Source organism: Opisthocomus hoazin, chromosome 6 (assembly GCF_030867145.1).
Source record: "Opisthocomus hoazin isolate bOpiHoa1 chromosome 6, bOpiHoa1.hap1, whole genome shotgun sequence".
Taxonomy (NCBI): domain Eukaryota; kingdom Metazoa; phylum Chordata; class Aves; order Opisthocomiformes; family Opisthocomidae; genus Opisthocomus; species Opisthocomus hoazin.
In genome coordinates this window covers 50,753,548-50,778,669 of record NC_134419.1, presented here as the reverse complement: position 1 = coordinate 50,778,669, position 25,122 = coordinate 50,753,548, and the positions used below count along the sequence as shown (strand labels likewise).

General features: G+C 37.1%; 1 protein-coding gene across 2 annotated transcripts in view; it reads right to left on the bottom strand.

Annotated features, from left to right (window-relative positions):
* The window catches only part of CABCOCO1 (ciliary associated calcium binding coiled-coil 1), a 51,604-nt gene that overhangs the window by 4,703 nt on the left and 21,779 nt on the right, over positions 1-25,122 (bottom strand). The gene's annotated exons all lie outside the window — the stretch shown is intronic.

The window sequence follows — 25,122 nt, the reverse complement described above, 5'->3', positions numbered from 1 at the left end:
TTGAAATCATAGCTAGGTTGAGATTTGGTTTATTTAGTTACTTGCTATGGTTAAACATGCTGCGAATACTAAAGGTTCTATACATTTGCAAAAGTGATAGCAAAAATTGAAAATAAACAGTGGCACATAGCAATTATACTTTACTGCATTACAAATCTCTTTTGTAGTCCTAAAAGGTTTTCAGAAGTTATGTTTGGACTCTGTCATTATCTTGAAGATTCCCTGTCATGTGTGAGCTTGCTAAAAAAGGTAGACAGTATTAGCCTATGTTTATAAGAACCCAAAAGGCTGACAGAAGGATTTCCAGAATTTAAGTGAGGAGAATATCAGATTTTATAGAAGCATTTTTCTGTATCACTTGAGACTCAAATTTTACAGCACTGTGCCTACAGACTTGCAAAAGGAATAGTCAGGAAGCTTAGTTTTTGCATCAAAATGAAAAAGCCTTAAGTGAGAGCTAAATGTCATTCTTTCTAAAATACAAGCAAGCTTTATTTTAAAATTCTATTTTCTTTTAAACTAGAGCTCTTTCAGTTTAGCAAATATTTCCATTTTCTCTGATTTCTTACCTTATATTTTCTTACTAAAAATATTAGCTGAATTGGATGAGAATTTACAATTACTCTCTTCTTCTTTAAAATAACATTTTTTGGTTAGTTAGTTAACTGTTCACTCAAAATATATATTTTTATTTAGATTAAATCATTATTCCATTTATTTCCTCCAGTCCAAGTTTCAAAAAATGAAATAATGTAAAAAAATAGACTGGGTTTTTAAAATCAATTCCTGGCTGATCAAATACATTTCTGCAGCACGGATAAGATTTTCAGATGTGCTGTTTTATAATAATATTTTTCCTTCACTGTGTCCTTTTAAAGAGAGCCATTCTTTACTCATCTGTTCCGTGTCTAATAATAACCCTTGATCATTAAGAAATAACTAAATTACAGCAGAACTAGTCACTTTAATGAGCCATAATAGTCTCAACATTCAGTCAAAAGTTTTTTTAAAAGATTGTGAAACTTCAATGTAGAATATGAAGTATTTTGTTTAGTAATAATAAGTTTATGAGCAGTACTACAGTTTACAGCCAAAATATAGTGACCTAGAAATGCCACTCTGCATTGCTCCTTCCTATGCATTGTGTCCTTAACAAGTCCAGGGGAAAATTAGAACGAATGAATTGTGGTGAGAGCCCGAAGCCAACAAACGTATTTAAATGAATCCTTCTGATGCAATACTTTCCTTTAAAAAATACAATTAAGTCCTTGTATTTCCTTTGAACAAAACCTCATGTTTAATAGCACCAATGGCTCTGTAGTAAAAACTATTTAAAAGCAGAGAAGGAGACGCAGTAAGTTTTATACAGTTACAGTAGCTTTAAAAAAGTGCTGCTGGTTTCTGAAGTCTGAGTAAATTTATGGTGAATTACTTCCACTGACCTACATTAAAAAATTCATCCTCCTTTTTTTAATTCCTGAAGATTTGTCATTATGTGAGCATTATTCACTATGACAAAGATGTATTACTCAAAGTGTCCTCTTGAATCAATATAACTATCAAAATGTGAGAAAGTTTGGCAAGATCATAATGCCTCAAAATTAATTGGCAATATTTTCCTGCACATTGCAGTCCAATGGGTCCATGAGAATTCAAACATAAAGAAATTATAAGGCAGTTGCACAAATGTAGAGGGCATATCAGTGTCAGCTGCAGATAAAGGATGCTCTGAAAGAGACTGGAGGGAGCAGAGGTTAAATGCAATATTCCTACTAATTCCTAGGTGCGGTGGGGTGTCAAAAGGCCCCTTGAACCTGGACAAGTTGGAGCAGGTTAGAAGCTGCTCTAACATTCAGCCGAGGTTAATGCAGGAAATATCAGTCAGCATCACCTTTACTTTCCCACCCCAGTTGCATCAAGCCTCGGTGCAGTCACAGCTGAGGACTGTAGCTGGTGTTCAAACATTGCTCTCTGTGTACAGCCCCACGCCACAACTTTCCTCTGGAATTCTTTCTAGTAAAAGTGTGCATAAAGAGAGGTCAGTATAAAAAGCATCATGTTGTTCTCTACATAAACCCACATACTTTTTTTGTTGTTGAGAGCTAGCAAATTACCTTATTACAAATGTAGGCAGAGCAAAGACAATAAAATAGTGTACAGGAAAATTTCTAAAACAGAATAATGGCAGGAAAAAAGATTGGTAAAGTGTTCTAATAAATGAGTTCCACAGATGTGGTAGTTATTATAAAATTAGCTTTGCATAACTTACCGATATACCATTACATCTTCCCCCAGATGTTATCTGTTACTTAAATTAATTGTGCTTAAGTTACTATTATTTCAGATTTTATCCACACTGTATTTTATTATTTAAGTTTCTGTGGCATAAAACAAGCCCTGGCTGATAGCATTACTTTTAATAATATATGTAAGAGGTTTTAGTATTACACAAATGGCTGCTGGGTATATCTTAATAGTCATAGCACAGAACGTCTGCTCTCAAAATATTATGTAGATTAAAAGCAGCTATTTACTTACACTCTAATTCAAGCCATTGGAAAGGTTTGCAGTATTTATGTATATGGTATGAAGGGAAACGGCCTACTCGGGGAATAAATATCAGAGTTTGGAAATGAGCAAAACTAAGGTCAAGGTCAGTTTGGATTTACTAACATACTAGCTGAAAATTAGAATTTATAGTTTATGCTTATTTATTTCATAAATGAGAAAAGAGACAGAGGGGGTGGTGTATTTGTCTCTGATGCATGGCTTTTGTGTCACAGAAACATTTTAAAACCACCTTTTCAGCTTCATATTATCTGAAGGTCTGTACTCCTCTCCACAGAGTCTTAACATAAATTCTCTGTAGCTAATCTTGTCAAACAGAGAAAAATAATTATTTATAAGGATTGGAAAAAATATCCCACGTTCAGCATTGACTATTCCTAAAGCCTTGTAACATCTTTCAAAGCCTTTCAATAGCCTTTCAATGGATATGGATTTGATTTTATACGAATGACAGATGCATTTAAAAAGGGTGTTCTTTGTGTGCTATTCTCTATATTCATATCATCTGTGTAGTTTCTAACCGTATGCCTTAGGACCTTATGCTATCAGAGACCTGCACAGACTTCTCTCTTACATGTGATGATATGTGAGGTTTGCTATGAAGCAAAATATTTAATAGAGGATCTACACTAGTTTGCCATTCATGCTAAGCATGCCCAGCTGCACACCTACAAATGCGCTGAATTTCACTTGCTGGAATAAAAGGCATTTACAAGCTATGGTTTGTTAGCTGCCTGTATTTCATGTCATTGAATTTGAATGAGTAACTAATGGACAGAGACGCACTGTCTCACACTGACTCAAACCAGCCTGCCTTTGTTTTTTTTCTCCCCCCTCTTTAACCTGCCAGCGTATGCAAACACAACAAATCCACCCTGCTTGCCTTCTGAGGCATCGCCCATCAGTGTTCTCACAGGTGAGGAAGTTTCTGGGAGGTTGCCGCTAGCTCTACAAATACATTTGCCATCCTGTTTTGCAGCAATACTATACACAAGGTCCAAAGGATTGAAGGATATTATGAAGCACTCAGAAACTTAATCCAGACACACGATCTGTGCAGTGTGACTAAGATGGCAGAGCTTCCTTCTGAACACCTTCACTGTACACATTCGTATTAATATTTAAAGTAGAATTAAGATCGATGAGGGACTAAGCTTGGCCTCTGAAGTATGTTTCCCAGTTTCTAACGATGCACATGGAAATTCCGTGAGCATATTTCTGGGCAGGAGTTTTCAAACCACTATTCCTTAAAGGAGACTAAAGTTCAGCAAGTCAAAAGTATATCTTATGCTCTTTTTCCTGCATTTCAGAATTCAAGATAATACATTTTAAAGAGAGTTTTCCACGTTTTAGAGCTGAGATGTGAATCAACGTTGTTGACAATACATCAGTAATTAACCTAGTCCAAAATAGCTATCTGAAGCAATTTGGTGCCTACATTGACAAAACAGGATCTACTCTTCCCCCCAGGAAGCTATAAATCAGTCAGTGACATCTGGCCTCAAGGACATCAGTGTCATCTGAAATGTGGTAATTTATATTAATGAACATCAATATTAATTTTTAAATAAAAAGAATTTGCTATTGCCATTATGTTTACATACGGAATATTATTTATAACTTATGTTCTTCCTTTCCTACATTTTGCTCATAAATTATTGTAAGGAAACACACTGTCACAGTTATAAATATTTTTCCTTGGAGTTAAAGCTTTTACATATCCTCTTACAGTTTTCAGTAACGATGTGAGGGCAACAACCAGGATTTTCTTGCTACTCCAGGAACTGCTGCCAATTTTAATGCTTGACTGAGTAGAAAAGGGTGCTTCTATGAAAACAACAAAAGCCTTTCTCTCTAGAGATATCTTAATGCAGAATGCCCTTAATACCTAGATTCTGTAAGAATATCCTAACATACCAGGAAAAAAAAATACTTATTTTACTGACCTGCAGTCATCTACTTCTGCTTTTACCAAGCTTCCAGTTACTACCGCCAATTTGCAGATTATTTAGAAAGACAAAATAAGAGACTTCCAAAAAAAAAATCCCCAGTTGGCTTTTATGCTGAGGACACATCACTAAATGATTCACCATGGAATGGTCACTCTAAATTCACATTGTGTTTAGCATTGCCAAATCTCCTGGAGTTATGGGATTACAAGAGAATCTCAGCTTTCATTTAAAAACAAAGTTAGTGTCTAGCTCTTATGGTTGCAGAGGAAAGACTGAAAACATAAATCTTGAAAGCTCAAAAACTAGACTGCAAGCAAAAGGAACCAAACAACAGTTGTTTTTAAGCAAGTCTCATGACTTTTTGGGATCTGTCTCACCATTTTAAACGTTTGAGGTTAACAAAACCCTTTAAAAACAACGCATACAGATTTTTAGGAGGGGTGAAGGATTTTTTTTTTTAGTACCTGAAAGTGCAGCTCTCGCACGTCAGGACTCTTCACTTCAAGGGCACCCATCAAACAACCAAAGAGCAGGCAGCTCCCATTCTGCCTGCACAGTTATACTCAACAGGGATCTAAAGCCATTAAAAAAAAAACCCAAACCAGAAAAGCCTTTCTCACAATAACCCCTTAGCTGGATCTACAAATATTAAAAAAAAATAAGGCTTTTTTAAATTAGTCAAGTGATCATATTAGAAAATGATAAAAGTACGTTCTGTTGAACCCAATACACAACAGGCAGTCTAATCTTTTGGTGGCATCCACCTTATCAGGCCAGAGCTTTACATTTCCTTGTTGTACATCTCTTTTTCCAAATCATTTAATCAGGAAAGATCTGATATGAATGCTGAAAACATTATGATGAAAATGTGAAAGCATACTTGGCCAGGTGCTTTTTGATACCTCTGTCTGGGAGGAGGCTTCATACATTTTATAAAGACTTGCTGCCGTCACATACTCTCAGAAAACCCATTTGCAGGAGAGCACGTGCCTGTGACAACAAAATGGCCTATAAGAATTAAATTGTTTAGGGGGATCATATTCATCACATAATCATACTGTCAATCCCATAAACCCCTCCTAGTACTCAGCGCAAAGAAGACTGCATCTCCTGAGAGACAGTCAGACTAAGATAAATTAAGAACCTAAAAATTACTTAATATACCCGCCTCGGATTACAGCAAGCACAGCCTGTTACCTCTCCCCATTGACTATACAGGGAACCTAGGAAAGCTGGGTTCCTCACTCAGGCTCCCTGGTTTCCCTGGCACTGCGAAATATGAAATAATCCCTTTTTTTATTCAAAGGACCACTGTAGAAACTGAGCAGGGATTAACAGTATCACACGTTCCTCCTGCAGCCCTGAGAGCATACGGTGAAAGTCAGACAGCCGTTGGCACTATCCTGGGCTGTTTTTTCCAGGTGTTACATCCAAGATGCAGCAATGTCTCACAACCATTACTGTTCCGCAGGGCTTTAGGTCAGCCCTAAGACTGCCAAAAAAATGCTAATGGAGACATGCCTATCTCCAGCATGCAGGTCTGTCTCTGGCATGGCTCACAGGCTGTACACACCAGCCAGAGCAGGCGTGTGTCTAGGGAGCTGCCTGTTGCCCCACCAGATTTCTCTTAGTTCAGCAAGCACAGTTGTCAGGCTTTATCTAAACATGGGTACAATGGACGTAAAAGAAAGGCACCAAGAAGATTCCCCAAAAAACTAGGAAAACTTTAAAAGAAACTTTTGAAACAAAAAGCATTCAAGAAGTGATTGTGAGCTCCTGCTGAGAAAGTCTGACAGCAGAAAAATCATCGTTTGCTGTTGATATAGCATTGTGTAATCAGTGCCTCAAGCTGGACAGAGGTCCCACCTCTCGCCTTTGCCCGCTGCCACTCATGGACAGCCTTCCCTTCCTATCCCTTTTCTCTGAAACCAGCGTTTTCTCCGTACAAGACTGCTCATGGACAAGCCCCTCACACAACTGTCCCATACTCACCAGTCCCATGCACCACCAGTTGACAAAGGAACAAGCTCTCTCAACTCCTCTCAGTCATCAGGTGCATTAGATGTGAATAGACTTGACTATATTGATTCACCCCTGGCTGATGCTACAGAAAAAAACTGCCCTAACATTTAAAAAGTTGTATTGAAAACAAAACCAAACAACAACCTAAAGAATATTGATTCTGAACTAAGAAGGAAAAAAAAAAGATTGCTCACAATTTAAAAACTACAATATAGATTTTTTTTTTAAATATGCTACATTAGAAATCTTTTCAGGATATATGGTCACATAAAAATGGAGAGCTTGTGTTCTTTGTTATTAGACCTAAAACATAAAGTCTTTGCCTGAGTGTGTAAGTTTCTGTTAAAACAACAATTTGTCCTGTGGACTGTAAATTCAATTACTGTTTTTATTGGAATCACATTTTGCTTTGGAAACAATCATGCAGAAAAACAACCAGTAACTTAGACATCTTAAAAACATCTCACAACAGGCATGGCTCTGAGAACGAATCAGTTATGGTAATGCTTCCACTGTGAACTGCAATGTTTTTTAAATCCATTTCCATATTTTTAATTAACACCTAGTTGAAAAAAAATCTTACTGTAGGTCATTTTAATCGCAAATGGGAAAACAAATTTACTTTATCAGAAAATTGACTCGACGCTATTTTAGGGACTTATTTTTCATGTTTTTATCATCAAAATTAAGTTATTAACATACATTTTCCAATATGGGAATGCAGAAGTAAGCCAATTTTTCTGTCAAATTTCAGAGTTACAGTTTTCAGTCACCTCTCTGTGTGAAACTAGTCTATTTTAGCACCAGAATATTTGATCAAAAAACCACAAAAGTCTAAGATATCAGTACTTCTTTACAATTGCGTTTCTATATAACTGGAATCTGCAGTATCCTCACCATAGCCTGTTAGTCAAAAGAAACCACCACTTCCTTATATCACACTTGAATTTCATATCCCATTGTAAATAGGCTCTCCTTATTACAGTACACGTTCATAAATCTGTTTATACTGGATCTCAGCTTGAATGCCGGGGTTAGTTTTAACTCTATCTTATAATACTGTCATTCACGTTAAATAAAAATACAGCTGTGGATAGGGGCAGGGTTAGTCTGGTGAATGCAAGAGTTAAATGAAGCTTTGTTTCAGCATAGTTTGGCTTGGTGGGTGATTTGAAATTTAGTATGTTTCCTCTTGGTAAACTGCCAAAGCCAACCACACCTTGGATGATGTGAGGTTGTTTTTGAGAAGGTAACATCTCCTTACAGATTATCCCCTCCCACTTTGACTTGGAAGGTTTCTGAGAAGAAGAGTTATTTCCATTTCTGTTGGGGCATGAAATAGTTTCTGGTGAAAAAGCACATAAATCTCATTCTGCTTTGACTTGTTAGGAGGCTCATGACAAATCGTATAATCAAATGTGGATATTTCAAAATTTGTTTAAACAAAGGATGAGAAGAAACAAGCATTTCTACCAAATAATTTCTCCACAAATAAAAAAACTCCAAACAAACCAACCCTCACTTAACTCCTTACCCCTTATAAACTCTAAGTTAACTTCATCTTTTAGAAAATTACCACATCCACAAGCAACAACATCAACAAAAACCTGACATTTGTTCAAAGAAGGGTTCCATAATCATACAGATTTTTAACACAAGTCAGGATTGAGAGCAAACACTTCAAACTTTGAAGTGAAGATCTTGAGTCGGCTTCAGAATAAGTGAATACGAAGGGTACTGGGTTGAATTGTACACTGTAGGCTTTCCTCTCCTCCCCTTGAGTTTCGTCTTTTTGAGAAGGTCTGTTCTACAAGAATAGGCAATGTGATCACGAACTTTGCACACAGTTTGCCTGATGAGATAGACAATGTGTCTGTGACGGTCAGCTTTTAATGGAAAAAAAATGAAGCAATGTCAAAGGGATTTATCTATTTATTTCTTTTAGCAGCCTCTTTTCCCTGGCAGCTTTCCTAACTAGCAACATCATAACTACCTAGAGGGAGCAAATGCCAAACAGCAGCATCTTGTCTTAAGAATGCTCAGCTATACCCAGAAACGTGACATTGCCTACTCTGAAGCTGCTGTCTTTCGATCCAACCCTCAGAAGAAAACACCTACCGGGAACATCAAAGGTGTCTGGATTGCCAAGCTGAGCAGCTGAGGAGAGGGCAGAAAAATCACTCATGGCTGGAAAGCTCAGCTGGCAATAGAGAGAAAGGCCGGGCGGATGGAGACACAGGAATTAAATTGGTCCTGTGGAAGGAAAGGCTTATTCAGCAGCTCAGGAAAAAGCGTGGGTCAACATGCAGAGGAAGAGAGCGGGAGCGATGGGAAGTAGCCAACAACAGAGTCGAATGCCTGACACGTGGCGCAGAGGCAGCGAGGCTGAACAGACCCATCCACGCCACTCCAGTGGCACAGCGCGATGCTGAACTGCGATGCTTATTATTCTAGTCTCAAACTGCCCTTCAGCCCCAACTGCCAAGCGTGCCAGACTGCACGAAGCAGCTCAATGTCTAGTGTGCTTCAACAGCATCTCTTGCCACCAGACCAAGATTTTAACTTCTTTTTCCAACAGATTCATAGCCTGAAGATCATATCAAAGATGGCAACTCTAAAGCCTTCTGGAGGTGGTCCCTACCCTATCCACCCCGTCCCTATCAACCAAGCGTGAAAGTGTTTGATATTCACTGCAGCAGGTACTGTGTTCAAATTCCTCTTTGCTTTTTTTTTTTTAAGTCACTTTGATATTCTTTTGCTTGTTAATAAGGTGCAATGTATTGCTGTGGGAATTTCATCATGTGTTTAACGACTCTTTAGTAGCTGCACTGAGGAAAGAAAGTACAGTTAACTTTACATACATCTTCCTTATCTACGTCAGGCTATTTCCATCCAATAATCCCTTGCTCCATCTAGACAAAATGTCACAGATCCTAGGTCCTCCTGTCATACGATTCTTGATTTTAACATTCGGCAGAATGTGAAGCAACTCTCACCACTGCCACTGGGTTTATGTTTTTATGATGGTCAGAAATATTCACCTATGGACCAATCACAGTCTTTCTCCAGCTGACACAATCCATATATACACACATGTATAAATCTGTAATTGCTAATTGTTATTTAAGTTTAGAAGGACTAAAAAATCCAAAACAAAAAATGGCTTTTAAAGAAGGAAAGCACACCAAGAGCTGAAAAGACCCTACTAGAGACCCTAAAGAGAAAAGACCTTCCCAAATATAATAGACAAATTTTCAGTATAGTCGCTCTGCACACACTATCTACACATTTATAGGACTGACTGGTTTAAGTGTTCTTTGCAGGTGTTCATTATATCATGTATACACCCTAGTAAATCACAGTGGATGCACAGCTCTGTGTGGAAGAAATAGAGCTGGTAGGAGATACCTTTGAAAAACCTGGCTCCAAAACCAGAGACAGGTTATTTCCCTGTGACAAGAAGTAACTTAACAGATATATTTGTTTCTCAATGGCAAACTACTCTCAAAGCAACATCCTCCATCAGAGAAAGATCCTAAGGCGCTCTTATAATACGAGCCATAGCCAATATGAGCACTTGAACTGGATTTTTTTACAGCCCTAAAATTATTACAATTATGAACTTTAAATAATTATATTTCATCCAATGTTTTACTAGTTGTCTCCCTACCTTCTCTGATTTTAATTTTCTCACTTGTCAGCATCTCTTGGCAGTGCGAACAAGAAAGATCTCAAACCTTTGCTGATTGCTTTCCACGCAATCTGATTTCTATAAATTAGAAGTTGCTGATGGGGAAGCAGACAGCAGTACCCTTTGATCAAGATACACATCTTGATCTCTTTTATCATTTTTTAAAAAAACAATAATATTACAACAAAAAAAAAATCATCATACAAGCTTTTCGATCAAAGTGTGTCACTGTCTGCTTCCCAGTCAACATACTGCCAGTAAATTGGCAAGGTGCCTGGAAAGAGCAGGCAGCAGCTGGTGGGTTTGATTACCATCTGTAGATCCACTAATGTATAAAATATTATGCCTCCATCTAGTGGGCAACTGCATTTCACAGGAAATTTGAAAACGGGTTGGAGACTACTTCCGCGGATCACCAAAGGAGCTTCGCTAGACTTCCCATCAGCAGAGCTGGGCTCTAAAGCTGGATTGCATTGGAAGTCCATTTAAAGCAAGCAAGGCATTGAAGCCCCTCTGGTGGTTCCATCGGTCTGCTGGCACTTGCCCTTGAAACCATGTTTTCTCCAGAAGACTTCGTAGAATACATATTTCTGTGCTCTACCAAGAAACCAGCTCTTTCTAACACTCTGCAGCAGCCTGGAAGTCTTAATGGCCAAAATTTGAAAACGTAAAAGAGGTAACAGGAAAAGGATGATGAGAGCAAGGATGCCATTAAAGTCTAGAGCTCCTGAAATAAACAATAAGGAATGAGATGAATATGCTAAGACAATGCCTTCCTTTAAGAAGAATTAAACTCCAGCATATTAAAGCACTATCCCTCTGACTACTCGATGACAGGGCACGCAAAACACTACGTTAACTTTCTCATGCTGTTTCAGGTAATATCCTTGACTGAATAGCAACAGGGGTAACACGAGATACGCAAATATGTTTTTCAGGAAAGTGTCACAGAGACAGTCCTTGAGACACAGATTTTAGAATCCAAGTGGCCACTCAAATAAAGGAGAAACTGAGGCACAAGCCAGCTCTCTGACAGTTTTCTCACGACAGACTCAGGACTAGACAAATAGCTACTAAAAGACAAACTCTACCACACTCCTTATACCACCCTTCCTTTCATCGATTGCCATCCTTTTTGACAACAACTCCGCTAGCAATGTACTAACTGGACGTATTTAATGCACAGTTGCCTAGTGTGAAAACTGCATCCTAATGAAGCACTATCAGTATAGCAAAATGAAATCAAGAACAACAACAAGATCACACTATTGATTTTTTCCATCCACATATGGGCTAGACCTAAATTCCCTTGGCTTGAGAAATCCGTTGAGATAACTCTCCAACATAGCATGATTACATTTCATATAATAACTTCTCTGGATGCATGATAGGTCCTAAAACAGCTCTTCTTTTTCTGAATATTTTTTAATAAAGTTGTTTAAGATGCATATTGATTTGACATACCTAAACTGGTTACAGTAAAGCATTTTCTACTTTTATCAAATACTCTGCTGCATTAGAAGTAAGTTTATTACTCTGTAAATAATTCATTCAAAGGAACTTCAGTTTAACAGCACCTAACAGATACAATCACTTAAGGTAGCACGCTGGCAAATTTCACCTTTAAATCAGAAGCTGATCTGTCTTCATACACATAAAAAAAAATCAACTTATCAGAAGAAAGCATAATTTTTAAGAAACTCGGGCATGAGTGCTTAAAAATGAAGTCAATACATGCCAACACCTTTTGTGCTTATTTATTATATTACTTGTTTGTGCAGGAAGGGGATGAGATTTGTTTCAATCTAATCTAATTCCCTTTATTTCAACAGAAACTACAAGAATTAGAAATGAGTGTTGTTCCCTCAACAATTTGCTGTGATAGAAGCTTTATTTTTCAGGTCAGCACTCTGTTTTTGATTGCTCAATGGGAGCGCCACAATGGCTAAAAAAAGAAGGCTCTGAAACGTTAGGAAATAGAAACTGCTGACTACCTGGTGAAGGAATAATGATTTATAATATATGAATAGGGGCAATAACTGGATAGCAGGCTGTACTCAAAAAAGCCTTAATTCATAGATCTGACATCAGAAAGTCATAATCCATCGATCTAGCATCAGAATGATGAATTATGACTTTTTAAGAACATGTAGACATGTCAGCTTCATGAGCATTCCGGGAATCATAGTCCAAATTGTTTTACTGAGGTCATTTTAACAATTTCAGCTTTTTCCAATAAAGCTGATGCACTAATATTTTGAAATGTAAAAGTTCTGTTGAATCCATTTTATTCTTTCAAACCCTAAAAATCCTCCAACCAAATATTGCAGGTTGCATATCTTGTGATTGACACATTAGTGTTTTAAAAAATTACTTCAAGTCTCTGTCATTTTCTAAAAGATGAAAACAATTTTAAATTCTAATTGATTTTTATGTCAAAAAAGTTTTATATTCAAATTTGAAGGTGAAAAAAATACGGTGAAAATTGAGGGATTAATTACCATGTTTTCTTTCAGGAAGAGCACTGACATATACTATGCACGTTTCCCCCTGGACTACTGCAAAAATATCTACTTTTTGACCTCTGATTCCTTCTTTTTTTTGGACCCTGAATAGGTTTTAAACTATCACTGCAAAAAATAAAGTTATGTGTGAATCTAGATGGATTCTTTTATGAAAAGAAATAATACTCTTGCAATGTGTGAATACCTAGAGGTTGAAATGTATTTTTTGTAAAGAAGCTTTTGCCATATTAACTCAAAAATATATCTAGCCTCTTCAATGAAATACATCGAACTTCATTTTCCTCATAAAAACAAACATGGCCTAAGGTTACTGAATGAAAAATGCAGGAAAGTTCCAGAGATCCTTTCACTGAGTATCACACATTTACAAGTAAACCATAATTTCATTCATAAAATCCTATTACAAATCTTCCAGTGGTGTTTCCCCATTACAGTTAAGTGAAGCCACCTATAAATTAACAACTGCTACATTAGATTAATTCAATGGCTCAGATGGGTAAGAGTTCTTCAAAAACTGCTTTCTTCTCCAGACAAGTGTTGAGAATAAAAAGAAAATCCCACATTAAATATAAAATATGACTAAATATTTTCAAAGTACACATATATTAAAGCCATAAAAAGCCTGTGACTAAAACCTCTTCCAAAGGTGTAAAAACTTCAAGTATACAAGTCACAAGGGCTAAAGAGCAAAAGAAAGAAACCAAAGCAAGACGGAGTTGCATACCTCTATATTTTACCTGCAAACTCCTTTGTATCTCCCCTTGCCTAGAAGGCTGAATTTCTCCTCCTCTGGTCTTTCTCACCTTATTTACCTTCTAACTCGTAAAATATTTTTAAAAGAGCTTATCATAAAGTAACTACTTATGTGAAGCTTTTCTTTTTTTTTTTTTAATTTTTGTGTATGCTCATAACTAAAACTCCTGTGGAAAGGAGAAGTCGTTATATAGCTCTTTTCCAATAGCTGAAATACTTTTTTTCACTAAAAAGCAAGTACATTGAGCAATGGCATCCAGGGTCCAGTCCCAGCCCAGATTTCAAAACAAACAATGACAACAAGAAGACCAAAGAGAAAAGACAACTGTAGAACAATACCCTTTAAAATCTCAATGGTTCATAGAACGAAAGGAAAAAATAATGCACTTTTTAAAACAGTAGACAGAAGCAATTTACTTCATTTTGACACATAAACATGAAATGGCTAATAAAAATCACTGCCATGATACACATTCTCCTTCCTCTAAACACACTTAATCTTCTTAGAGGTCTCACATAAATGGATCACATCACTGAAAAGCAACTACTTCTTTAAAAAAGCCTTAGACAACAATAACACTGCACAACTGATCCAAAGAGAGAGTACCCCACTCGATTAACTTAACTGGAGAATTAACATTGGCAGGCTGTCATTACCCACTTGGAAGGCAGTCACAAGAACACCACAGCCAACAGTTTTCTACTTGTGATTTATATACCTGAGGTAACGTCAAGTGGTCAGGATATCAGTTTTGCATCTTTTGTCATAAAACCTGTTGTGCAGTGCCCTAGCAGCATCCAGCCAGGTTCACTGTTACTTTGTCATCAACCATCTTCTACTTGAATTTTCCTTGGATCCTTGCTGACCTAGTATTTACCCAGTTCAACTCAATTAAGCTTATGACATCAAAAAAGACCAATGAGGGTGGCTACAACCTTTCTAACCTTTCCAGACTGAAGAATGAATACAAACCTTAGGACTGCACGCAAGGGAAGACAGGAGCCTGGTAAGTTGGGTATCTCCTGATCTGTCCTCTTTTTTGGACCTGTGCATTAGTCCTGCCTCTTTTCTTGTTATTAAACTGGTTGTATCCTTTCCTTGTCTACACTGACACCACAAACTTATTTTACGTATATTATGAAGCAGCAGTCAAATGTTAGCTTTCTGTCTTTAACAATGTGTGCTTGAACCAATGACCTTGAAGTGAAAGGCTCGGCAGATCTTTAGCATTCCCTTGATACTCTAAGACCCCTTTATTCATCTGGTTTATAAGCAAAATGTGTGCAAAAGGAACGCTTACTCACAATTACTATTATGATCGTTCTGCTGTGGCAGTACATTGCACTGAAAAAATATGAATTACAAAGTGCATGGGTTAGTAAAATTTAAATGAAGCAAATGTTTAATATTAAGCCATTTCATCTTTTTCCAAAGTTCGGCAAATTCATTACAAAGCATTGAAATTGCACTTCAAGCCCTAAGGCTTGCAGTGTTGGAGTCTGCCTGATTAATGTAATTAAAAGAATAGCATAACTCAAAATTTGTTAAAAATTAAATATACGTGGCCTTGTTGTTTACTTCCAACTGATAGCATGATTTCTAGCTAAAAATTTGCACTGCTGAATACCTGACAAGTTGTTAAAGCACATCTCATTTCTCCTGCTGTGCATATGATTAAAAGAGCAGAGGTTAAACACAGCAATAAAAAAAATTAGGGAATTCTATTTTTGGTCACAGTGGTGCTTAGTTCCCCCTTCTCATTTTTACAGTAAGCAGGTGCTGCTAAAGAGGTGGAAAGTCTCATGACAAGAGGGCATCAAGCTGGAGAAGGGTAGGAAAATGCTTCCTTGGACAAAATCTTCCTCCCTTCCATGGTCACTAAGTGTCTTGTATTGCAGCTTTTTATCTTAGCCAAGATCCGCCTTGCAGGAGGAGCCAAGCTATATGAATTAGATTACTAGACATACATAGCTTGTGAGGCCTGAGCCAGAGTAATGTTCAATGGGTGCAAAGCTGGCAAGTTTATGTGGCGTAAAAATACTCACTTACACAGCAAGTGCATGGCAGGCAAATGCTGGCTAGCATACGGAGGGATCCCAGAGGTCTAAGAGGCAGGTCTTATGCGATGGAAATCTAATCTTCTTCACTCTGAAACCACAGTAGAAAAAGCTTACTTTTTTCTGCAAATGTTGCCTGCATATCTCCATTTTCTCCAGCAACCATTCTGCATTTTCCTTCAGCCAGTGTACTGATCAGCAGCCCCTCCCAGTACAGGAGGTGGAAAATAAGTGAAAAAATTAAAACAAGTTGGCAAATGTACCTATATATACATATTTCATGTTAGCACAGTTATGCTTTAGAAATTATGGCAACAGCAATAGAATTCTGCTGCTGTGATCATGGATAATCAAAGCGAGTGTAAAAAAAAGCCAGTGCTGAAATATTTTCAAAGGTATGAAAGTCTTTACTGTTGTGTAATTTAAATTTAGTTGCCATTACTTGAAATTTCTTTTCGTCTGTGTGATTAGAATTTAAATGCTCCCAAAGTATCTTAACAAATATAATTCCTGTTATATTGCAGAAATACTGCAGCAACCTTCTCTAAATGTTGAAAACTAACTAGGCTCCTTAATTTACTATGGAAAATACAAAGCAAAATCAGTTAAAATGTTTTGCGTATGAAGTCTTATTTGAGAATGATCCATAAGGTGAACTAATACAGCACCTTCTACTCTATTTATGCATACACACACATCACAAATCTATAGCAGTATTTTATACAACTGTAAATAGGGGATGCTTCCATTTTTGCAAGAATATTTTTTAATTCCAAAATTTTCAGTTTGAGCCCCAGTTTTGCTACCATTACATACCATGGTAATGTAGCATCTATTTTAGATATAATCCTAGTAGATTCCCTGAAATTATTTGGGGTACAGTGGATTAAGGATACCTGAATTGAATTGTAAATCCTAACTGGACACTCAAAATTTATAGCTGACGGTGGTAAAAGAAGCATAGACATTAAAAGGCTTTTCATGGGTTATCCTATGATGAGTCTGTCCAAAAGTCTCCATCTCAATAATTTCTTTAATTTTCAAACTGAAGATGAATTGATGAATAGAAGTTACTGTTTCCTAAAGATAGAGTTCAATAGTATACTAGCGTTGCATTGAAGTTTTTATGCAGCCCAAGTAAAATGGGTCTTAACAGGGAACTAGTTGACGGAGTCAATTTGCCCCCCAGGTAAAATGGAAGCTGCAGTACCCCACTGCATCATGACTGCTTGTTGTAGCATTGGGCGAGTTTAGTGTACTCTTAATGAGAACCTTTATTTATTCCCCCTGCCATACTGATCTTCCTGGACTTGACACACAGGATTGTGTAAGTGGCACAAATCTATAAAAATGGCGTTTTATACAACTGAATTTCACAGAGCGGGGTTGAGTTTCTTAACAGTCATGCTACCTTTTCTTTACTCTTCATCCATTCTTCTCCAATTGATGTGGCAGAAAGAGAAAAGGGAAAATAAAAATAAAAAATCAGATTCTATATTCCTGCATAGGTTGGAGTTATTGACACCTATTCGATTAAGCAATTAATTTTGCTTCTAAAATTGGTAGTACACGAACAGATAAGTGCTAAGGAAGAAAGCAGGTTGTCTTTTTAATTGTATTTATTCACAATGAAGTGGAACAAGAACAATTCATGTATAGTTTCCAGAATGGTAAATGTATTAAAATAGCTATCAAGCACTGAAAAACTTTCATGTCTAATTCCCAGTTCCCAGAGCAACCCACAGTCCCCTGTTTAATATACCATGTCCTGTCGGCTGTTTAATGTACAGTCTTTAAACTTTCCTGTTTCCTAAATAAGCCCCCTTACTACAGACTTCTCTCTTCTTTTAATGCACATGATTTGCTGCTTTTTAGTTTGTGCAATGTTGCCACTACTATGAAAGAAAAAAATAATAATCCACAAGACACGTTCTCATTTTATCTTGCACTTGTCAAATATTAAGATTCTCGTAGCCTGTCAGACTTCTAAGCTTGTGTAATGTCTGTCATTTGTATCCAAAATTAATAAAGTCTATCCATGCTGTACAATTTTTCAGTTGCTCTGATTCTGATTATACACAATAATTTGTAATTTAAATTCACAAAAAATGTGCCAGTGTAGCAATGTGTTTGCGTTGTCAGTTTTAAAGGCTTGGCCTTTATGACTCTGATACCAAAGCCCTGTTCTTTCCGCTCATTACAAAGTTCCATTAATGCTTGGACTGTCCAATTACTTCTGGTAATTTGATTATGTACCCTCTTTCTTTTATTATTTACCCATTTAACTGAGGATGGATCAGAACAAAGAGAGACAATTAAATACACTGCAATAAAATCAGCATGAATAACAAGAGTAGGAACTGAAGTCAAACCAGCAGTAGTTAGGAAACATGGAGATAAGACTGAAATCCTGTCTTCAACTTTCTCCTTGTGTTTTGCTGTGCCACGGTTGCAAAGAAAAGGATATTATTTGTACATTTAGTAATTCAGAGAGCTATATTTGCAAGTACAGCAAGGAGGGAGGGACAAAAGAAAAATGAGTAACATTTGGCTCCTTACTTCCATATTGACAATTTCTTGATTTCTCACACAAAATATGTTTATTAAATAGAAATGAATGATTCAGTACTGAGTTATATATCAGAGTGCATGCACCTATCAACAGACTCAAGGGGTTATTCTCAAAATGGACAGAAATGTAGTGATGTTTTTAGAAATCCCACCGGAGGGCACCACAATGTACCACTGGTAGGACTTTAAACAAAGAAAGGAAAACAGAAAACGTCAGCAACCTAGCCTCTAGCCCTCATTTTATTTTAACCTAGGCCTGCAGGCACAACAGTAATGCTAAAAATTGAAAATAGTCTCCCACAACAAGCCTAAGTGAGAGTAAAACTCTTAAGTACTTCATTTGAAATACGATCATTACAGGTAGTTTAACATTTCTCCAAATGTAAATCTTCAACTACATCCTAACTCCTGAAGAATACAAAAAGCTCGCTAAGTATTTTCCTTAGAACAAAAGAAAATCATTGAATCCTAAATGTATAACAGACAAAGATGAAAATGATAAATGGGTGCCATGAATACAAAATGAATGCTAAGAAAAACTCTGAGAGAATGTTAGGCAGATACTCAAAGTAGAATAAGCTCTACGGAACATCCCTATATTCCTCTGTTTTATTAAACAAGAGCAATACATGGAGTCTACACACATTGTCAATGGCTGCAATGTATTGCAAATCTATTCACGACACCACATTCAGTGAATCTAAAGATATAGACCTGAATTCCAGCATGTCTATGCCTGAAACATGGCCACAGCTTTGATCAATCCAAAATTCAAGACTTTTCAAGCACGGGATGTTTTTGCAACTCTCAGACCATATTTGGATGGCCTTGGTATAGAAGAAGCATGCAATACTAATCTTTATCAGTTAGAATCTATGACATTTCCTAACTGTATTCATAAGCCAAATTTGATATGAACAGTCAAAATAAACTACAGAGCAACTGGACAGATGATATTGTTTCTTGTGTAGCATTATTTGAATAGAACAAAGAGACAACAAAACTTTTACCAAGCACATGAATTCTAACACTAAGCAAATAGTAATACATGTATTAGCACGTAATTCATGCAAAATGTTTTATGCTGTGAGAACAGTTCCAGTACTCTCTTCAATATGTTTTTACAGTATTGTTGGATTCTTGTAGAACCAACCAAAAAGATCAGAAGAACCACTCATTATAAAAAGTGGAGAGCACAATGTTAATGCATTTCAGCTGAAAACATCCATGTTTGTTTGGGTTTTATCCTGGACACAGCACCATCTGCAGAGTAACTCTGCAAAACTTATGCAAAACCTATGCCAGAGCCTGCAATCTGAGACAAAGACAAAATCTGAGGGTGAAATCAGTCTGGGGAAAAAAAAAAAAGCAAATAAAGATCATACAAATACTCACCACCTTCGCATCTTAAGGTCAGCCAAAGATTCTGCCCAGTCTTACAAGTAAGAAAAAGCAAGCATTAGGTATAAACAATTAAGTATTCCTCCTCATCTGTTTTAAGCTGGTCAAGAGGAGACTCAAGATGACTTTACTACCAAATTTTCAACAGAGCAATGGGAAGCCAAGCCATAAATACTTCAGATAATAGTCTTAATCGTGAAATACTCTAAAAGACTCCTGCTGCTGTGTTTTCAAGCCCACCCTGAGGAGACACAGCACAACCCAACTATTCGATGTTGGTTTTTGAGCGCCATAGCTGAAAACGCAAAATAAAGTCTTTGCTTCTATAAGCAACACCATGGATTTGAGGGAGACTCACAAAGCGCGAGGTTAGTCAAGTAGTTAAGGCATGAAAATGACAGATAGGAACCTATTTCCCAAAACAGCAGAAGAAGAGATAGTGAAGCTCAGCAGGCTGGAGCTGGTGGGAGCTGGCCATCAGCCCACACGGAAGAAGGGGATTGCGAGGACAAAATTTCCCTCTCTGCTCTGTCGCTAGAAACCTGTAAATGACTCCTGCTTCAGGATCAAATGGTGAAAGAACTAGTGTAGGAACTTGGTCATGGCCACTTTCTCTCCTATCTACACAGCTGCACGGCTATCTCAGCTTCTTCTCCTTAGGTGCTCACTAGGTACAGGGAAATGAGGACATGAGGAGTGCGCTAAACCCAAGCATATAGCTCTCCCCCCAGTACCATTTGGCAGCTTTTTCCCGTATTTCTGGTGCCTCATAATATTGTTGCAGTGCATTTAGACTCTCATGAAAGAATCGAGTATTATGCTTTGGATAAAGTCCATCCCTTTGCCAAATGTTTTTCCCATTTAAGCCATAATGAAAACATTTTGAACGATTACATTGAACCTAATGGCAACAAAGTCTTCCCTAAACTCTAGCAAGGTACAAAAACCAAATAATACGAACGATGAAGAAAACAGTTGTTTTGTTAATATTCTATTTACACAGCTGGGATCTTAGGAACTTTATCCAGCTGTATATTTAGTAAGCAAGGCAAATTAACGTGAAGAATTGCCATTTCCTAAATGAAAAAAATCCCAGGAAAAATAAAAGAAGGCTCCCCCCTAGTCTGTCTTTCTCTGCTCCATTCCAGATAGACACGCACACCTCCCCCGTAGCCATGAACCACGAAGTAACTGGAGAGGATTCTTCACAGACAGATGTAATTTATAACAAAGACAGGAAAAGGCAACCCTAACCCAGAGCTTGCTGCCCTTCCTATAAAGTTCACCTCCTTACCAAGAAAAAGCAGAGAATAATTTGTTTGGTTTCTGTACTCAACTCCTCTTTCTTTTATTGTGAAAAGTTTCCATTGTCCTTTTATGTTTTGATTATTGAGCAAGTTTAAAGACTTGCCAAATAGCCCTAGATTGTTAACAGACCACCACTATTTAACTTTGAATGCTTTAACAAAATAAAGGCACAGTTCACATTAATATTCTATGCCCTCATTTTATTTATTATCTTTTCTTTGAAATTGAAACAATTTTCCTAGCTAAGGTTTATTAAATGTAAGCCTAAGTAGCAATATAAGTCACCTCGCATACCAAGCAGACATCCTATAAAACTCAGCATTCTAATGAGTAACACTGCATTTTGCTGAGCTTAGCATATTTACAGGAAATCAAAATAATGTTTTAGGAATTAAATATTCAAATACAACAGATTCAATATCCAGTAAAAATACTTTATGTTGCATCTTATGACAACTCATAAAATTCAAGGCGAAATTAGAAAACATACAAACTTTCTGGTGCATTTTAAAAAGGGACTTTAAAGGATTGCAGAACTTGTCTGTTATTCAGACTTTGAATACGTGTCCTCATAACACCAACTGAAAGGATAAAATTTTATAAAAATGTATATTGCTTATAAATCATCACAGTAAAGAAACACCATGCTTTTTACTTCTATGAATAAGGTGAATATGTTATTCATAACATAAGGTCAGAAGACGTATGAATTTGATACATAAATATTCACCCATGAGGATACATTCCCATGAAATATCACATCACTTGTCCATTCCACAGATACTTTTATGATACAACTTAATCTTCAAGATGATGAAAACCTGCAGATAAAGATAGGGGGTAAAAAAATAGTTGTCCACTGTGGTATAAGTTCATTGATGTCTGCCTGCCAATTAACAAAAATGATGCTGGAAATTTTGGAAATAGGGCAATTGCTCTGGCAAAGCAGTTTCCAATAAGTCACACTGGACCAGCAAGTACTGAAATGGCACCTTCTGGCAAACTATTAAAAAAAAAAAAAGGGCAGCTGAATTTGAACCAGCAAAATAGAAATGAAATGCAGTACCTTCTTGAATAAATCCTTGATGCTTCCTAACATGGAAGAGTTTAACACTGAAAATAGTATTGCTCTGCAATGGACTTAATGCACTGTGTCAATTCAAATAAAACGTGTCCTTTTCTTTTGGCAATTGCTTATAAATATTCTTCTTTGAACTACCTAAAAAATCAGGATGGAGTTCGTGCAAATTGCTTTCTACCAACACGCCAGCAGCGGCCTACCTGGTTCTCACCAGCTTACGTGCAGAGCTCTTTCGACACAGTTTGCCATGTTGGCTGACCTAGCAACCCGTTTTCTAGATTCCTGGCTCCCCAAGAACATGCCGTACGGACAGCTGAGGGCACATCGCAGATCCCAGAATCAAGTGGATCTTGCTCCAGCAGAGCCAGCTACGCTGTATGGCGCCGGGATGGAGCTCGGGCGGCGAAAGAGTCGTCAAGAGCACTGCTTTGGTGTGACGGAGTTTAAACACAGACATGTAATAACAGCAATTCTGTTAAAAGTGGGCTTTTTTGTTTTAAACTGGAATTAAATCAAACTGCAAAAATCTCAGACTCTTCTATGAAACAAAATTACTGATCTTTGCTCAGCTCCAATTATTTTGTTTATGCTGGTCAAGTAAAACAACAAGAACTCCCAAAGGGCATCAAAAGAGTAAGCTATTCAGGAATACTAAAACAGTAAACCAAAATTCCTAACCTGATAGTCTACCTTCAGGTACTTTACTTAACCGTTTTAAAATTTCCCCAAGTCAATACATTTCTGCCAACTTATTGTCTTCCAGTAAATTAACATGTTGATTGCTAAATATTTTTAAATGCGTGCTATAGTCTTCTCATATAGCACTTAGTCATTTGGATCTTACAACGTTCTGATGAACAGCAGGAACAAGCTGCTATTAACATACTGTCTGTCGTTCCCATCAAAGCCTATAATTCCTAGCTGACCTGCATTCCAGCAAATAAATAAGCCATTACTGCTGTTATCAGAACTATGTACGTTTACATATGCACATACAGAAATCAAGCCACTTTCTAAATAAATAATTAAAAATCTCAGAGAGCACATCTGTGTATATATTCATTCCTGCTCAGTTCCAGAAATGTTTTACTGCCAAAAATTCAAGTTTTTTTCCTCTCTATTTAACATCATACAGTAAAAAAATGTGATGCTTTATCAACCGTACAACTGAAATAAAAAGTTATGATGAGCTTCAAATTTTTCTTTGCTCTAGTGTCTTTAGCTTTTCATCCTCCAGGCTGCTGAGCAACATGACCCCAGTCACTTCTCAGTTTAACTCTGTGTATATGAATAGGTCCATTGAACGAAAAGTTCCCAAGCGCTTAAAAGAGGCACTTGTTTAAACGCTGGCTGGGTCAGAACCATAGCACTCAGCATACTGAAGGCATAGCTTATGTCAGCTATTTGGCATTTTTCCTGCCTGAATTTTTACTTTTATGACTTCACGCATGCTACTGGATTAAAAAGCAGGTTTGGTTTGCATTTGATGTCTCCTAATAAAATAATTTTTAAAAAATTTTGTCAGTCATTCTCTACAGCAAGATTTGTAAAAGTGCTCAGCACTGGCTTACAAATTCCACTAACTCTCTGGAGCTCTCACTGGCTTTCAGGGCAGCACAATTCAGCTACCAAAACTCAGGAATGTTAAAATTGCTGTAGACGACCATCAGCATGTGACCTACATGGAAACGTGACTGTTAAAGGTCAGTATATCTCCACTACTGGCAACTGAGTATACTAAAGAGTCTTTGAAAAACAAAGGCGGTTTCTACTGCACAAGATATGCTTAAATATTTCAATTAATACTGCATACAATTCCAACAGACTCCACTTTCATTCAGACTAATCACAAGTCCTTCAAGATCTCTCTGGTTGTAGCCAAAGCAAGCTTCAAGATCAAAGGACTTTGTGATTTCTGTCACAAAACCCACTGGCTCTCCAGCTGCTTGCTTCAGTAATCCGGTCTTGGGTTCTACACACTTCTGTAACGGAGATCAAAAATTTCCCCTCAGACATCAAAAGACCAAGTACCTGTTTGCCAGTTTTAAACATTCCTAATCATAAAATAATGAACCTACTCCTGAAGCTGTAGTTTTGATCTGCATAGCAGTAAAGGCTTGAGGAACATGTTTTGAAGGAAAAAATAAATAAGGATGTGGAACTTCAAGAAAAATGCATACAACACGACACCGTTTTATCAAAGATACATAATGCCAGACTAATTTCATAGTTTATTCAATAAGATAACCAGTTTTCTACACAAAAGAGATGCGAGAGATATGATCAATTCATGACAGGACAGGGATGTCATATTGATGGGGCTGAATGACTATTCACTCTTGTATTCAATGACAAATTGTGAGGTGACATTGGAGGGATGTAATTTTTTTAAAACCTACTCTGCACTGGGAGTACCTCAGCTGGAAAATACGGTAATAAAGGAGAACCAGAATAGCAGACCTACAACGAGACAGCCACATGATACAGGTATAAAATGTGATTCTGGGACCTATCATATAGGCTATTCCCAGTAGAGAAAAAGAAAGCACTATTGATACTGTACAAGGCCCTGCTTTTATCCAAGCAACAATATTATGTGTGGTTTGGTCATTTATGTTCAAACAAAATTGATTTAAAGCGGAACAATTATAGAAAAAGGCCAACAGGATGACTAGAGCCTGGTACGCATGTAAGAATGTATGTATCAAAAGCCTACCATAAAAGCGAAGATTAGACAAGGCTGGCTTTTCTAGTTTAGCTAAATGAAGGCTGACAATAAGATTGCGGTCTCTTTATACACTAGAAAAATAAACACTGGGGATGGAACAAGAACTAAAGGTCATTACTTGTGCACAAATCGGCACAAGAACGAATGTATGTAAGCTTGTAATGAATACACTTAGACTGGAAATAAGAAGTTTTATAACCATTACAGAAACCAGGCACCAGGCTAGCTTTCTAACTGGAAGAGTAAAGACAAAAAAATTAACTTTTTAAGCCAGAGTTTGAGAAGTTTCTGAAGAGGATTATATATGTTTTCCTATGAGAAAGTGGCACTAGAGCTGACAATTGAAGAGGTCCCTTCCAGTCCTATGCTCTTATTTCCTTCAAAGTAGTCTTGATGTCTTTGCCATGGTGATATTTACAAAACAAAGCTACAGGAAATCAACTCAGTGGTTTTTAAGCATTACA